The sequence below is a fragment of the Convolutriloba macropyga genome, chromosome 8 (genome assembly GCF_964194025.1).
Source record: "Convolutriloba macropyga chromosome 8, txConMacr16.3, whole genome shotgun sequence".
In the NCBI taxonomy this organism is placed as follows: Eukaryota; Metazoa; Xenacoelomorpha; order Acoela; family Convolutidae; genus Convolutriloba; species Convolutriloba macropyga.
Window position 1 is genome coordinate 22692755 of NC_134475.1, and position 17865 is coordinate 22710619.

Consider the following 17865-nt stretch of genomic DNA (forward strand, 5'->3'; position numbering starts at 1 on the left):
ATAAGTTCTTAAAAAAATTGCCAGATTGTATGACAATGTTAACTTTCTTTGACTTCTACGCAAAACTTTGTCATCCAAAAACGTAATGGAAAACCGAATGAAAAATCAATATGCCTATTTCCAAGTAAAAAACATTTGAATTTGGACAGCCTCCGCTCACGAATGAAAACACACCAAAGTAGTTTCTTGAGCAATTCCGACACTTGTTTTGGGAACTTCTGATTTCATAACTTCGTGCTCATGTATCAATTACTCCATTTTTGAACAAAGTGGATTTCAATAGTCAAATTTCATTTTTCCAGTTGTTTTTAATATGTGGTTGTGAGGAATTAAATTTATTAGGAGAACGAAAGTAAATTTTTGAGAACACATATATTAGTTGATTAGAACAAACTATTTGATGTTACCTTCAAGACCATAGATCAGATTTGGTATTTGATTTAAGTAAAAAATTAAAAAATGGCAAATATTGGTATCGTTTCTTTAGTAAAGTAATTCACTGTGTATACAGATTGATGTGTGTCTGCGTTTGTTAGTTTGTTTGTTCGCGTATGCCTTTCCTCTAAAACTAGATGACTTCACAGCATCATTCACAATTAGACTACTCGTACACAATTGCCAACCATCAACCAGATCTGAAACATTGCAAAATCTCTCCCTGACACCTGTTGTCTTCAACCCCATAACGCTCCAAGCTCCCAGATGATTGTTCCCGTAAGCATCTACTATGTTATCGCTATTGCTGTCCGGTGCAGTCGCCTCAGTGCAAGTTTTTCTTCTGAAATGAAATTCTTTAAAAAAAGTTCGGGGCTTAGATCATTGCTAAGGTAATGGCCCTCTACATATGTGAAGTTGTATCCGAAATATCTTCTTACCCTAAGCTCTCATTTGATTGTCCATTGCTTAGGTCCCCAGATACTTGTGACAATAGTGAAATTTTTTAGATTTATTTGCAAGGCAAGAAAAAACTTCCGGCCCATTGATTTCTTCTCCGACGGAAGTTCTCTGGTTCCACTATCATCATAATCGCTTTGACATGCTAAGTAGTTTTGCTGATTCGATTGATTATCAATTCCCTCCAAAAAATCATTTTTCAGAAACATTTTCAAGTATATCGCTACAGCTCAGAGACTAACTACTAGACTTCGGTCGGCAAGTGTTTCATGTTCCTGTTCACCAAATCAATCTTCACTAAATGCTAAATATACCGCAGCCAGAACCGATGTAAAATTTTTCAAAAAGTTTAAGGTTCTGACAAAATATATCCAATAAAAATACCAACACTTCTTTTTGTAACCTTCAGTTGCTTCGGGACAAACTCGCTGTTCCTTTCTTTGCTCCACTCTATAATAGTCTTGACTGAACTCTGCATTAATTGTTTCCTGAAAGTCTGTTCCGATCAAAACCTCTCTCAATCAATACTTGAGATTCACTTGGAAAATTTCTCTAGAGTGCCAAAGTTTTGTCCAGCATTTGTCTCCATTGGTTTCAGCCCTCTCACAGTGAATTGCCTCACTGACAGCTCCCATGGTTTTTCAAACAAACAACTGGTAGCTTGGTTGATATTATTGTTTTTGCTGAAAATTTTGGTTCGATTAAAGAATTGCGTTTGCACAAAGAATGAGTTTATCAATTGATTATCTATGCGAATGTGTTTGTCTAAAAAATGAGGACCCATTTAATAAAAAATGATTTGCAATTTGTTGCCCTTGCTTCAGATATCTTGCCTAAGAAAATGAACAATATACTACTAAAATATAAAAATGTAAGTTTCTTTTTTCCGGGTTAGCAGCTGAGTTCAAGGTTTTGTTTTTATCAAAGAGATAAAAGACACTTTACTATTTGCCAGTGCAACAAAGTCAAAACAATCAGCAGTCAAAATATGAAAATACTTGAGCTAAAAATTTCGCCAAATGCTATTTCCATGTAGTTTTTAGTTTGTTGTTTTTTGCACAGCAGAACCTGTTCAAGTGAAATAGTATAACTCGTTAGAATTTCTTTGAAAGAATCTTGCGACTTTTTTTTAATGAAAGCCTACAAAACGAAATTTTCTTCAGTTGACCAAAAGTTAGACTGTGGTTTTGTGGTAGATTTTGAGTGTCCGCAGAAATGTCTACAGATGGAAACAATTCGGAATAACTTGCTTCTTCTATATATTTTTTGTGTTTTTCTTTTTCGCTTTTCAGCTAAAACAATGTATTTTACGAAAAAAACACAAAAAAACATTACAATTTCGGTTTTCAATTTATTTTGGTTTCTTTTAAAATGATGACAAAATCAATCATACTGTCTTTCGAAGCATCCCAGCGTTTCCAGCTTCACTACGTGAATCTTCATTTAAAGCTTATCGGATGCATCGCGATGCAAGAAAACAAAAAGATATTTCTGCCTGCATGCTTCGCGAACTAGTTTTGACGTTCAAATATCTTGCAAGGACTTGTTTACTTTTTTATAATTTATTCTTTTAAAGTCACTTTTTCCACAAAAGGTTCTGAAAAAAGTAACTAAAAAATTACGATGTAAACTCCCTATGATATTTGATGAATCGCTAAACAAAGAAGAAAAGCGTAGAATTAAAGCGAAGTATTCTTGGGAGACTTTTTTTGTCAAATTTGTTGTATTGAAATATAAAAATTAATTTTTTCAAGTTTGTTTTGCTATCTTTAGTTTAGTTGTTCTAAAATGATTTGCATATCCTTTTCTTGGCACACTGTTTGTCATTTAAGATTTCGTGAAAATTCAATTTATTCTTCAATTGATTCTTCTGTGCGTACGAAAAAATCATTCAAATCGTATTTGACATTGTGTGACTAATCAGAGTTTTGTATAAGCAGCAACCTGGGGAGAGTTTTGAAAACTGCTTCTACACATGATAAATTTTAACTTTTACATTTAGCCACAAATGTTTTTTACTAAGAAAGGTTGTGACAATTCACAACGTTGCCCCCCTTTTTTGAGGTTGGTGGCATGGTCATCACTGAAGCTATGATGATTGTTCCGAACCCTCTTGAGGGGGGAGGAACTATATACTCAAATGGGTTTTTTTTTGTTCAGACAATTTTGGCTGATCGATATTTTCATCGTAGAGAGTTGAGACTGGTATCATTAGAAAGCTCGTCCAGCGGAGAATATGGAATTAAAAAGATTTTTTTATTTCCGTTTTTTGCAGGGAGTTATCGAGGTTCAAACTTCTGAGAAAAGTAGAGTGAATTCTGGTGTTTTTTTTTCACATTTTCCGGAAACTTTGCTAAAATTTCGTCAATTTTGCCATTAAATTTCATTTGAATAGTGTTTCTGATTTTACTTTTAATGACAAAAGAATTTTGTTGACTTCTTTTATGTAATTTTTTTTGTTAAATATACAACCTAAATATTTCAAAATTTAGACTTTTTCATCAAAAACAGCACGAAATAAGCTTCTTCAGTCCACTTCGGAATTTGCCGTAAGTACACACCCAAAAACCACTACGAAAATCTATGTAGAATCAAAAAAGGGGGCTAATCCTACTTGAATTTCCGTTTTAGAGCGCTCTGTAATTCAAATCTTGCCGTTTTTTGTTAAATTTACTCGTTGATTATCAAAAACGCGGCATGAATTTTTGTTTTTTTAACTAACAAACTATCTATATCTATAATATTCAAAAAATTAGGTGTTCCTAAGGGACAAACAGCAATAGCAGGGCTAACTTTAGATTAATCTTGGACTGTTACAATCCAAAAAATAATTAGGATTGTAATCAGTCGGTCTTTTTTTGAAAAAAAAAAACGTTCTTTTTATATTCATTAAAGAACAGAACATTTCAAATCAAAGCCGAGTAAAGATAGGTACAATTGGATTCCTAATCAGCTCAAAGTCTTGCACCTAGTTTTTTACTTGAAAGCTTATGGCCGCCGTTTGGACTTTTAAAAACATTTGGTTTATGCATAAATAATGGTTATTAAAATTTGCCTCTTTTTTTTCTTAAATTTGCCTCTTTTTTTTCTTAAATTTTTCTTCTTCAGATTTAATATCTATTGTGGTCTTACACCTTAAGTTATGGTTCTCTGGCTTTGATATAATTAGATTTCACATTTTTTTTTATTTTTTTTATTTGCCCATTTTTCACGTTTTCCAGTTTTTTCGGATTATGACATTATTGATGGTTCACATATTACTTTTTAGTGTTAAAAGTCAGGTTAATTTGAACATATTAGAATCCTGAAAGATGAAGAATATGGTTTTTACGGCTTCGGCACTACTTTCTTGAAGAATTTATTTGAAACTTTTTATATTGTATTTAACTGACGTTTTTACTTTGTTTTTTAGCCGTATAAAATTTCCTGAATGAAAACAAGTTTCATTTGATTTTCATGAAAAAATAGATGATCTGATTTTCTGATTTTAGTGGATAGCTGAAGGCTTTCATGACTTTGAAGAAAATTCTTTTACAAAATAAAAAAAAACACTTTTTAGCTTCGCAGTTTTGTTCTTTTTATTGTCTATTTGGTACCTAGTCTCAAAAAAAACAGGTTAAATATGACATTTTTGGTGTCAGGACAAGGCGTAAAAATATTAGTGTCACAAAATCTATTGTTTTTGATAATTTGTTATACCTTTCATGGCTTCGATACATGTTTTTCAGGAAAAAATTAAATTTATTTTTGTTGTTTATCACATTTGACGTTTTTTCTGTAGACGTAAGACATATTCTGGATAATTGCAGGTATCAAGGGATTCTTATGGATTAATAAACGAGCCTATTCATATTATTCATAGGTAATTAATTGCTTAATTGCTTTCATGACTTTGGAAATAAATTTTTTTTGAAAAAAAAAGTATCATTTAATTTTGCCCTTTTTCTTTTTTGTTTACTTGTTACCTTGCCTCATTAATGAGAGGTCAAAAACTAAGTTATTGGTGCTCAAAGAAGGCGCAATCGAACATATTATCAGGGCCAAAATATGGCGTTACGTCTTCGATAGCGTTTTCTGGCAAATTTTAATTGAAATTTTGTTTGTTGTCTATTTATTGTTCTTTTTTTTTAAAAAAAAATGAATAACGACAAGTCTTAATGCCCTTTCATAGAAGCAGTGGTCATCGTAAACTTCTGGGATACTTTAGTTGGTTTCTGATGGTTTTTTTACTTCGGAATCAATTGTTTTTTTTTTTAAAAAGAGCTAATTTTTGAACGTTACTGTTTTTGTTTTTTTTCTAATTGTTACCAAGCCTTATTATAGACTGGTTCTATATCTCTTCTGGTGAAGTACAAGATATGTTGTTAGTTTCAGTTTTATCTGACGCTATGTTGACTATTGTTTTTAAGTTTTGTTTTTTAAAACTGACAAAGTTTTTGATGTAATTAATGTTTGATTTTGCTGTTCGTCTTAACTCGCTTTCTTAATATTGGCAAGTCTCATCAATCTGTTGCATCAGTTTTTTACTCCACTAAGTTACTTGCTCTGGAGGTTATCTGTTCGTTTATACACTAAATATTTTTTGAAAAATACTCGACTTTTTGGGTTTTTCTATCTGTTCCTCATTTGGTAGATAATTATGTCAAAATTGTGGATGAGCGGGGTCGGAACCTTATTTGCAATCGCACATTACTGAGCCTCCTTGTTAAGTTTTTGGACACATCGAGAAAATAAAGCATACCGTTTTATGGGTCTAACCAGTCGAAACTTTTGTGAAAATGGGCCAGAACTGGATTTGAACCAGCATCTACTTGCAATCACAGTGAGCTGACCATTACACCGACAAGTCTTGTGCTCCTGAACTTGGTCATCTCTTATAACTCATTCTCTTGTTCTTTCTTTTACCTCGTTTACCTCGGGCTTTCATATCTCTAGTCAAGCTTACTTTGAACAAATCAAGCTTCTTATCAAGCTTATCTTATCACAATTTACAATACCTTGTCACCTCGCAACCTTCTGACATATAGTTATTGCTCGTAATTTTGGTTTTTTACTACTTATAAAAGTGGGTTCGTTTGAAGACTGTTTTTTTAAGTTTAATTAACCTCAAGTACGATGCCCTCTATATTAGTTGAAAGGAAAATTATCCGAATGGGATATTAGCCGAAAAGAAAACTTTAACCAGATTTGGGAACGTACAAATGTTTTTGCAAGAAAAAACTTCGTGATATTTTGGGCGTCTGTGATAGATTCATATCGGTGCCCTGAATAGTAGCAAAAAATAAAATTAGCCGATTGGAAAAGTTAGCCGCAGAGAGGAGATACCAGACAATCAGGTTTGAGAAAGCACAATTTTTTGCGAGAGAAACGTGTTCGGTTGTGATAATTGGTTCGATAGTGATTGATTCATATCATGTGACACAGGCCGCTGAGGCATTACCGTGGCCCGCGAGGGTTGGCCAAATGTGTTATCTTCATGTGTAAGCGAGTTATGTAATTGCGCGTCCAACTTATGTTTGCTTAATAGCATTTATATCTGAAGTTAAGTCTTCCAATTTTCGGATCTTTTCTGCTAGCGCCCCCCACTTATTTGATTCGAAAGGACTCACAGTAACACGGCTTCAAAAAGAAAACAAGTTTCGAACGAAGCAAGAAAATTATAGACCCATTATTCTGACAAATTGCCCCGCTAAAATCTATGAAATTGTTGTCAAAAATATGGTAATTGAACATTAAGAGTTCCACAATATGTTTGCTTAAGACCAAAGTGCCTACAGGAAACCTCGTTGCACAACAGACAACCTCTTGAGATCACCCACAACGTAAATAGAGGTTTTCAGTGGTCAGAAATGGTTGGATGGTTTAAAACGACGTTGAAAAAGCTTTTGATGCTGTCTGGCGTCTTGGATTTGTCCATAAACCAAAATCAATAGGACCAGAATTATCCCCTCTAAATTCGATAAACTCTTTCTTAACACAGAGAAACCTATACGTCAATAAAAACTCCGCTATCAATCAATGTGTTTTTGCTTAGAGGCTGGAGTCCCAAAAGGCAGCGTAACATCTCTAACTTTTGCCCCCATAATCAAAGCCCAAATCTCACAGTTAGCTGATGATTATGCAATACATTACAATACATGTTTAACAAAAATGCTTTAAGAAACTTTTCAATCATCGCTTAACAACCTTGTGAACTGGTGCCATTTACTCAATTTCAAAATTAATCTGTTTAAAACTTGATATTCAAAAAGCCCTTAAAGAAAAACTTACTAAATCTGAACTTCGTTGGGGTGCCCATTGGTAAGACAAAATCATTACAATTCCTTATTATCACTCTCTGTCATTCTCTGAAGTGGAGAGACCAATTCAACAACCTAATTTTCAGAGCAAGCAGCAGAGTATTTCAACTTGGAGGACTAAGCAAGCTCAACATCCACAAAAAGTCGTCTGCTCTTAGTCTACAAATCCTGGATTGGCCCTCTGTTCACGTACCCTTGTTCATCAACAAAAATCAAAACGTTCAAAATTGAGCTCTGCGTATTAACCAAGATACTACAAAACACAAATAACTCCATGACGAAGCAATAATACCACAGGTCAGAGAAATGCATATACAGTTAGCCAGAGACTATGTTAGTTGGGAAACCAAACGCGGAATATAGTTCATATCAGACTTAATCAGCAAAAAACGTTCACTCAACACGTGCAAAAAACATTCGTGATCATCTCATTTAACGCCAGTTTCTTTTTTAAGCACCAAAGACCAGAGGCATTAGTAATTCATCAAAAAAAATTTGAGTACTGGGGCATATTATGATCAAGCCCCTTTGCTCCCCCGTCTCAAATAAACAACCTCTAGCAGAACTTGCATCGAGGACAACATAGAAACAAAATAAAGGAAAAATGATCCACAATAATTAAAGAAATACAAGTTTTCCCATCTTTCCTATTTATCATTTTTTTTCTACGAGGCTAGGCAAGTAATCGAGCCAACAACTTTTTGATAAATCAAATTGAACCAGCGCAAGCCCTTTATGGAGTTTGGAATGGCTGAGTGCGCCTGACGCAGAAGAAGTCTATAAATAAAAATAGAACAGAAAATTAGTTTTAGCATCAGATTTTTCTTCAATGTTTTGGTTCAGCTGAAAATTTTTCTTAAGGTATATCAAAAACATTTTGACGAATGCTTGTACATAAATTGTAATGTATATCGTTCGCATCGTCCTGAAGCGAAGGAAACCAGTAAGCTAACGTCATAATGTATCATATGATTAAATACATTTGGTTACAATACAAAATTCCTGTTTGAAAAAGATTTATGTACAAATGTTAAGAGCACAAAACATGAAGAAAACGAAAATAATAAAAAAAATCTGATTGCAAAAATTTTCTTTGTAAACATACGATGTCATATAAGACACATGAAAGGTTCAGTTGAGCAGAAATTTATCTTATAAGGTAGTTGAAGAGTTGTCAAGTATTTCAAGTTCAATCTGCTTTTTGACAACTCCCATGCATCAAAGCAATGATTTCAACCTTAAAAAATTTGAAATACGTTTCTGTTATCAATCAAACACGTAAAAAGAGGAACAAATGTGTATCAGGTTGTTAATATTTTAGGAAATTAGCGTTGAAATACATCAGAGAGCACCGGAACGTTGAATCAGTACGGAATTGGGCTCAGAAACTAATGATCTTATGATTGCTCCAAGTAGCCAACATATTACACTGAATCGCCCTGAAACAGTAAAATTCCAGTCACCAAATTGAAGACAGAATCAACAGCGTCAATAAAAAATTCAGCAGACAATTTGAGGTCAAACGAAAACTGAGAAAACTGCGGACAAAATTAGTAAGCGATCCTGTGGTATCCTCGTCAATGCTGTATCCTCATTCTTTATATCTGCTCTTCATTTTAAACTTGATATAACCTTAATTTGTTGATCCAAGCCTATTTTTTTGATATTTTACTTTTCCATATTTGGTAACCCGCTGTGATTTCCTTTTTAAGAAAATATTCATAATGTTTGTCGCATGTTGTCTGAGTCATTGCCTGTTACGGATGTTTTTTTAAGTTAAGTTTGATCGCCTGTTTTCCTATTTGATTATAAAATTTGTTGAATTTCGTTTTGAGATACCCATAATCTAACTTTGTTTCAAACTTTCATTGAAAATTTATTCTTTTGAGTCTCAATATAAAATTCAGTTGATAAAGTCTTAAAGCCAATTTCGCCTAGCCAGTTCCAGTAAATTCAATAAACTAAATTTTTTGGAGTTTTTACGTGAATTCATTCGACTAAATTAGTACTTGATTTCACCGAGCAAAGGGTGTCAAATCGGGTTGTTTTTCCTTGGATCAAAGATTACCATTCCACCCAGCATAAGCGAGGCTTCGGCCTCACGCATTGGAAGCTGTGAAATGAATGAATTGGCTACTTCACTAGTCTAGACGTCGATCTATGAAAAGACCATGCTTGACGAAAATTGGGTATGATTAGACCATGCTGGACCCAAAAGAGCTATCAAAAGAACCTTGCTAGACTTTATTAATCACCTGGACTTTTGCTCGACCTAAATTTTGTCACTCTGGACAATTGCTCGACCCAAAAGGTTACGTGGGATTTTGCTCGACACAGGTTTTGTCACCCTGGACATTGGCTTGACCCAAAAAATGAAGCTGGAGTTTTACTCGATCAAACTTGGGCTCTGGACTTTTCCGAAACCAATATTTTTGGGGAAAAAATTGGCTCGAGCAAAAGTCAAATCATAAGTCAATAAGTCAAGAAAAATCTTTTCATGGGTCTTTTCTACCAGCTCAAATTTCTTGTCAAATCATGGGTCAAGCAAAAATCTTTTCATGAAACTGCATCTTGCCTCAACATTTTTATGTGCATCTTCATGGCCCATTATTGCTTATGATGTAGTCAGCATGCATGCCCTTTCATCTTTTGCGATTCTGAAGAACCATCAATCTGTCGAAAATATGCATTTTTTTGAAAATGATAATTCATAATTTTGGGAAGGAAAACAACTGAATAACGCCACGTTTTCGTCATGGCTAATGCTAAAAAGATCATTATAATTAATCTACCTGGTTCCATTCAATCAAGCAATGTGGTAAAACAATACAGCTGCGATAACGGCTTAATCTTGAAAATGGCCGATTTTCTAAAGACCTTTGGAAGTTTTCCAACTATCTTTTAGGTTGGACCGCAGTGGAGCACTGCTGTTAAGCTTTGCTTCGTTTTTGCTTCACTATAAGCAGCACCAAACCAAATTTTTCTTCCCCGCTCGCAAAAAAGCAGACTTAATAAAAGACCTTTACTCGACCCATGAAAAGAACATGCTTGAACCGAAATCCATAGGAAACAACTTTTGCTCGACTCATGAAAAAATCTTGCTCAAACATAAACTCCTATGAAAAGATTTTTGCTGGACTCATCAAACGATTTTTGCTGGACCTCAACAAAGAACATCGACTGTTTAATTTTGGTCAATATTGACCTCCCCCTACTACACTATTTCTGCTTTTCCATAAGTCATGGTCTGGAATAGTGTTTTGGATGGCTCCCATATATCAACAAGGGTGGCCGCTGTTTTGGCGAAAAACCGTTTAGCCTGCAACCAAAGAATGAGAAATTAAGCCAACAAATTAATTAAAACGAGCGATAAAATTTATTCTCAAGCTGTGATCGGCCAATTTAAAACAAAAATTGGAAGCGGACAAATATACCGCAGTTTTTTATCAACTAGCGTAAAGAAGGTCTATCCGTGGTCACAACCCCCCCCCCCCCCGTCAGGGGAATTGCATCCACGGAGAGGAAGAGGGGCGCGCGCCACCCGACAACATATCAAAGATAATGGTCCACCGAATTAATGATTAATGCCCCAATGAAACGCTTTTGACCAATTATGATAAAACAGTTGATTAAATTTCTCAATTTTTCTTTTTCGGTTAAATTTTTTATTTTTTCCTTGCCAGTTAAACGCCTTTCGGCAATTTTTCCTACCAACATCAACAAGAATATGCATGCAAAAAAGCTGAATAGAAACAAGGTATCATCATTTGCAAACTTCAAAATCAACATTTTTAACCTTGCATTTGGGAACTGCTTATAATTAATTCAATAAATTTTACAAAACTCACATACAATTTGACAGATCAATTTTTTCTAATGGTTTTAAATTCATTTTTTTTTGTCTAGAGTAGACACGTTAACCAGTGCCCAGTTTTGGATCTGTTTCCAAAAAATTGCGATCAGCAAATTGATCAAACAATTTCCCGAGACGATTGAAATTTCCAGAAAATTAGTTGTAGGCGTTGTCTACCTCGTTTTTTTTTTCAGACAAACGGACCACCTTGTCGAAATAGTCCGCAAATCATTAAATATTTGAATTAGAAAAAAACACATGTGATCAAATTGCCAATAAATGATTATATTGCAACCAGTTCAACAGAGCAATTTTACAAGTCAATTAGAAACGCTTCAGTAAAGCTCTTAGAACAAAATTTTTTTATATAAAATAAGCTTAATTTTAAAAACAAGTCTTATAAGTAAAAAAAGCAAACAGAAAACAAAAAATTTCAACGTTTGAAGCGCAATTAGGATGAACACCAGTACATCGTTAAGCATTGCGATCAATGTTCCGTAACTTTTTAACAAAAATTTTTCAAAATCAAAATATTTTTCAGATAAAGAAATGGACACGGAACAACACAAAAAAATTGTTTCTTTTCGTAAATAAATACCCTGTGAAATGCCAACCAACTAACCAACTTGAATGAAAGGAAATAAGAACGGCAAACCGCAGTTAAGTTCTTCGTGAACGAATAAGAAGCACGCTGCTATGCACAGAATTATTTCTTTAGCTATCGTTTGGCCCGGCTGGGAAGAGGCCTCTGAACAAGAAACTGTCGGCTAAACTTCTCATTTTTTTCTTTGCCTTTTAGTTTTTTTAATTTTCTCCTTGTCGGCTAAACGCCCTGTTGGCCATTTTTCCCAGAACCATCAACAAGCCCATGCATGCAAACAAGCTGAATAGAAACAATGTATCACCATTTGCAAATCTAGAACTGATATGTTTTAACATTGCATTGGGAACTGCTCATAAGTAATTCAATCATTTTGATAAAATTCATATACAATTTGGCGGATAAATTTTTGCTGATGTTTTTTACTGTGAAAATTTCTTATCTCGCGTTGATAAGTTCTCTCAAATTCCAGTTTTGGATCTGTTTCCGGAATAGTCCTATAATCATATTGATCAAACAATTTTCCGAGTCGAGCAAGAAACTTCCAGAAACTAAGTTTTAGGCATTGTCTGCCACGCTCATTTCAAATATATAGACCACTTTGTCAAAATAGTCCGCAACCCATTAATTATTTGAATTAGAACATAACAGATGTAATTAAAGTGCAAATTCATGATCATATTGCAACCGGTTTCATAGAGCAACAGGTCATTTAGAAACGCTTCAGTAAAACTCTTAGAACAAAATTGTATATAAAATCAGCTTTATTTTCAAAACAACTCTAATAGTAAAAAAGCAAACAGAAGAAAATATCATCATTTGAAGCGCATTTAGGATGAAACCAGTAATTCATCATTCAATCAAACAGAAGAAAATATCATCATTTGAAGGACATTTAGAATAAAACCAGTAATTCGTCCAGCATTGCAAGTAATATTCCGTTGCAACTTACCATATTTTGAAAAATCGTTCCAAAACCAAATTATTTTTCAGATAAGGAAACGGACACGGCACAACACGCATAAAAATGATTTCTTTTTTTGCAAATAGAAAACCTGTGAAATGCCAACCAACGTGAATTAAATGAAACAAGAACGGAAAACCCCATCTAAATTTTTCGTGAACGGCTAAGAAGTACCCTGCCATGCACAGAGTTAGTTCTACAGCTAAAGTTTGACTCGGCTAGGAAGGGGCCACTGAACAAAAAAAAACTGTTGGCTAAGTTTCTCAATTTTTTTTCGGTTGATTTTCTCATTTTTCCTTGTCGGCTAAACACCCTGTCGGTCAATTTTCTTAGCACCATCAACAAGTCCATGCTTGCAAACAAGCTGAATAGAAACAATGTATCACCATTTGCAAATCTCAAAACCGATTTATTTTACCTTGCATTGGGAAACGCTTATAAGTAATTCACTCAACTTGAGAAAATTCACAAACAATTTAGCAGGATCATTTTTTTCTGATAAATTTTACTATAAAATTTTTTTATCTTGCGTTTATACGTTCTCTCAATTTTCAGTTTTGGATCGGTTTCCGAAATAATCCTATAATCATATTGATCATACTATTTCCCGAGTCGATGAAGAGACTTCCATAAAGTTTTTTAGGCGCTGTCCACCTCGCTCAATTCAAATAGACAGATCACCCTGTCTAAAGAGTCAGGAAATCATTAACTATTTGACTTAGAATAAAATAGATATAACTACAGCGCACATTCATGATCATTTTGCAACCGGTTTAATAGAGCAATTTGTACGGGTCAGTTAGAAACGCTTCGAAAAGCTGTTAGAACAAGCTTTAATTTCAAAAAAACTCCAAAAGTAAAAAGCATACAACAAATATCATCATTTGAAGCTCAGTTAGGATGAAAACCAGTACTTCGTCAAGTATTGCAAGTAATGTTCCGTATCAATTTTAACAATTTTATAAAGGGCAAGTTTTTTAACCAAAGTGTACAATTAGAAACTGCAAATTGATTTATTCAGAACCCGAGAAACTCCCAGACGTCACTCCGCGTGTACGCAAACAAGATTAACCCCGAAACTAATTATGATGCTAAACATATGAAAGAATTGTTGTAGGTTTTGTGAGCAAAGTTTTGTTGAAACAGATGCAGAAGGCGCACCGTGAGTACGTCTTTATAAAATTCCCGCTAACAATGCTCTAATCAAATGTCAGAACAAATTGACAAATTGATTCCAGATACAGAGTATATTCAGCACCGCCATCATTCCTCCCACGAATTATCTACCTTATATTTCCACAGGACGTAAGAGCAGCAGAAATCGCAGCTGCTCAAATAGCTTCCGTAATATTTAATCCAGCGTCGAAAAAAATCGATGTTATGAAGAAAATAATCTAACCCGACAACAAATTAACCAAGCGTCGACAGTCGATACAATTGTGACCATTGTGGAGCTGAATCAACGGTTAGTAATCTCGATTAGTGGTGTAATCCAATGCTCGGTTTTCCTCACAGAATTCTGCCAAAGATTTGACAACACTTAGAGCTTAAATCGAGCAGCATCAAAATAAAGTTGAAGAGAATCATTCGTGACAATCAGTTAAATATATAACAACCAACTCATATTTGTTAACCTAAGAGGGAGCATTATTTTTGTACTTCCCTATATATGCCTAATCTATATTTTTTTCTGCAACTTTAAAAAGATAAGTCTTGGTTTTTTTCTAAAATTAAATTTCAATCTGTTTTTTTTCCAAAGAAAATGTCCTTATGAGAGATTATTCACCATAATTTAGTTGATTTTGATATGCAATTTCCAATTTTGTTAGTTTAAATCTCTGTACTGCATTTTTTGATGTCTTGGATAATTCATGTTTTCTTCCGCAGTTTTCCATTCTTTATTGTGTTTCAATGCAATCTTGTTTTCAAAAGAACTTACTGGTAACTATCCATTTCACTTTTAGAATTGGTCATTTATTTTGACAGTAGCTAAAGCCAATTCATTTTTCTCCATGCATAAGGCTTAATTTCAATGAAATTTTAATGACCACTTTCCACCTAATTGGCGAATTAACAAAATGCCAGAGCAAATATTTAGAAGCATGAACAATCAGCACGGGTTGCTCGTCATACAAAATTCTTAGTGGACATACTAAGTAATGTATGAGTCTTAGTAACTGTACTAGGTCATATATGATTTGTATGAAATCTTGGTAGTCATACAAGGATCATATATGATTTCCTAGTAATCATTATGGGATCATACAAAATATTTCAAAACCAAAAAATTGTTTAAAAGTCATTTTCTATTGAGGTTGAAAAAAAATTTTGGAAATCATGCAAGGTCATATATGACACATAAAACAGTGACTGGTGCCACCAATTCCCGTATAATGTAGTCAGAGGGCATGTCAAATGAATATATCGCATTTGCAATCCACATTTGATTCTTTGAAGGCACTAAAAGAGTAACTTTGGAATTTGGACTTATTCACAAAACAATTTTGATGTTATATGCTAAAATTTTTTTTCTATGTTTCTTATAAATGAGCATTTATAGGTATTTACTGGCTTCAGAGAGTATCAGATCATTAGTTATGTATTTGGACTTGTTCTTTTATTTAGTGCCCAACTTTGCTAATTATATTGTAGGTTAAGGTCTTTTGGCGCATCACAAAGTGGTGCCGGGGAATCACAAAGGTGATGCCTGACCAAATAAAAACTTAAGAAAACATAAGTGGAAAATGATTTCAGAAAAATTGATGTATGATTCCTGGTAATCATACTAGGATCATATATGATTTCCTGGTAATCATACAAGGATAATGTATGATTTTTAGTAATCATACAAGGACCGTACTAAGAAATACGTTATGAATTGTATGACATCATATATGATCCCTGTATGACTAGTAAAAATTGGCGACTCTAGAAGAAAACGATAGTAAAAACTGCAGGAACCATAATGAAACATCAGTGTTGAAAAAGCTATGCAAAACAAATTCTAATAGGAATTAAGCAAATGAGATTGTCATTTCGCTTCCTTGTGTGATTAATCGAAGGTTTTCATGTTCTGATTTTATGCAACCTCCTACGCTAAAGAAGTTTACAATCCTAGTATCGTGGTACCTTCAATCACAAAACATTTTCATCGTTAATCCTCTGGATATGTCACATACATCAGGGGACGAATACTTTATAGCTGTAAAGGGAAACACAATATCACCTGCCTGTTTGAAAGCAATATATCGGACTCAGATCAAAACAACGAGGAGCACCCCCGGTCAGCAATCATACTTTTTTTGATTTAGTACTATGTTATATATGATTTGTATGATTTCCTGGCAATCATACAAGGATCGAAAATGATTTCTTTGGTTTCATACAAGGATCGTACTAAGAAATCAAGTATGAACAGTATGAGATCATTTCTGTTCCTTGTATGAATTCGAAAAAAACTTCAACCCAGGATTCTGATCGCTGTTACTCCTGAATCGAAAGCTGAGGAAGCTGAAGTTGAGCAGTACATTTAAAAAAATTATTCTAAACCAACAGTTATTTTTTTTGAACTAATATAAATCAAATTTGTTATCAAACTTTCATTCGAAATCAAACGTATTTGCTCATTAAAGGTTCAAATAAGTGTGTTTGTTTTCTTGAAGAATTCTTCGTTCTTCTCAATCACTCTCTATAACATCAATCCTGTTCTTGTTCTCCTTAAATTTCAGATTTTTTTTCATTTCAATTTTCATTGAACTCTTGAAAATTATTTATGTCCTCCCCGCTCGTTGGGTGAGACAATATTTACAAAAACGAAGGTCCCCTCTCATTGGGTGACACTTCTCAAAAAACTCCACTCTTGTTGGAGTTCACAATGTTTGCCCATAATAGATTTTGCCCAAAAATATTGCGAATGTTGGGGTTACGGGAATCGAGCAAGCAACATTGTAGTCGATCCTCGTACAATCACAGCGTAAGCCAACTGAGCCAATCTATCAATAGCGATAGCATGTCCTTGCGACTGATAATTCCTGCTGTCAGCTAACAGAACTATGCGCTTTAACGCTTTCTTGAGAGTAACTGACAGACCACCCAATGCCCAATGACTCAACAGCAGGAGGAACAAACGTAATTCCTTGCATTCCTGGCTCAGAGGAATTATTATCGTGTTGCGCATACTTTCGCTCTCCGGCTGCTTCAATCGCGTAGCCAGACTTCTCTGCCGCATGATTTATAAGGTTTGGTTGCAGTGGAGAAGTTACGGTGACGTCTACAGCAGCTAGACGACCTGATTTCCATGAAGGCAGAAATATGTCGCCAGGGCAAGAATTGTTTCCTGCAATAAAATTCCGTTTTTGGATGACTGGGGACAAGTTAGCTGCTGAGCAAGCTGATGCAAAACGGTCACGAATCCTGTCATGCCGAGAAATTGCATCCCCTCTTCCGTGACAGATGACGGCGTGTCACCAAAAATGTCAAGGGTCCCAGACCTGCAGTAAAGGCATTTTCTTTCATCTTCAAAAACAGCAATCCCTAGTCTGTACTTGACACTAATTTGAAATTCAATGTGATTGAGATGGAGACCTAAGGCACGAACTGGAGGTGCCGCAAGCCATGCGCCGGAATGATGCAAACAGAGTGATTGCAGTCTTGCTTTCTCCCTGTTTGGCGACTGATTTCTTAGCAGCTCAGAATGTTTTTCAGTATCTACAATTTCTTGAATTTTCTTCCGTGTGTAGGAATTCAATTTGAAAAGTTCAAGGCTTGCATAGAGTTCCTTAAAAACTCTATTGTCTGACGCGCGCTGGTTTGTAATTTTCTGAACCAAGTCATCAGAAGCTAACACTGAGCCCACATCTGCGGCTCTGTATTGCTCTTGCGATTGTCGCACTGGGAGGCCAGAAATGTTTATAGGCAAGCTTGACTGCTTCCACGCATTGTCATAGGTGACAGTACCTATTAATTGATCTAACGCATCCCGTTGGCTGGAATCGATGACTTTTAAAACATCGATCAGATCTCTTGTGCGTAGAGAATAGAATAACTTTGGTGTCCCTAGGCAATAACGAAGTAAGCCGAGAGCACATTGAGGATCTTTCAAATAAGTCAAATTTTCCAAGAGCGACACAACCATCTGAACACATTTCTGCAGGCAAGAAGAAACAAATTCTGGTGATCCGACTGCGGCACCCAGTACTTCAAAACCATTGCCCGTATTTCTTGTAACTTCTCGATCAACTGAGGGTAGATCTAC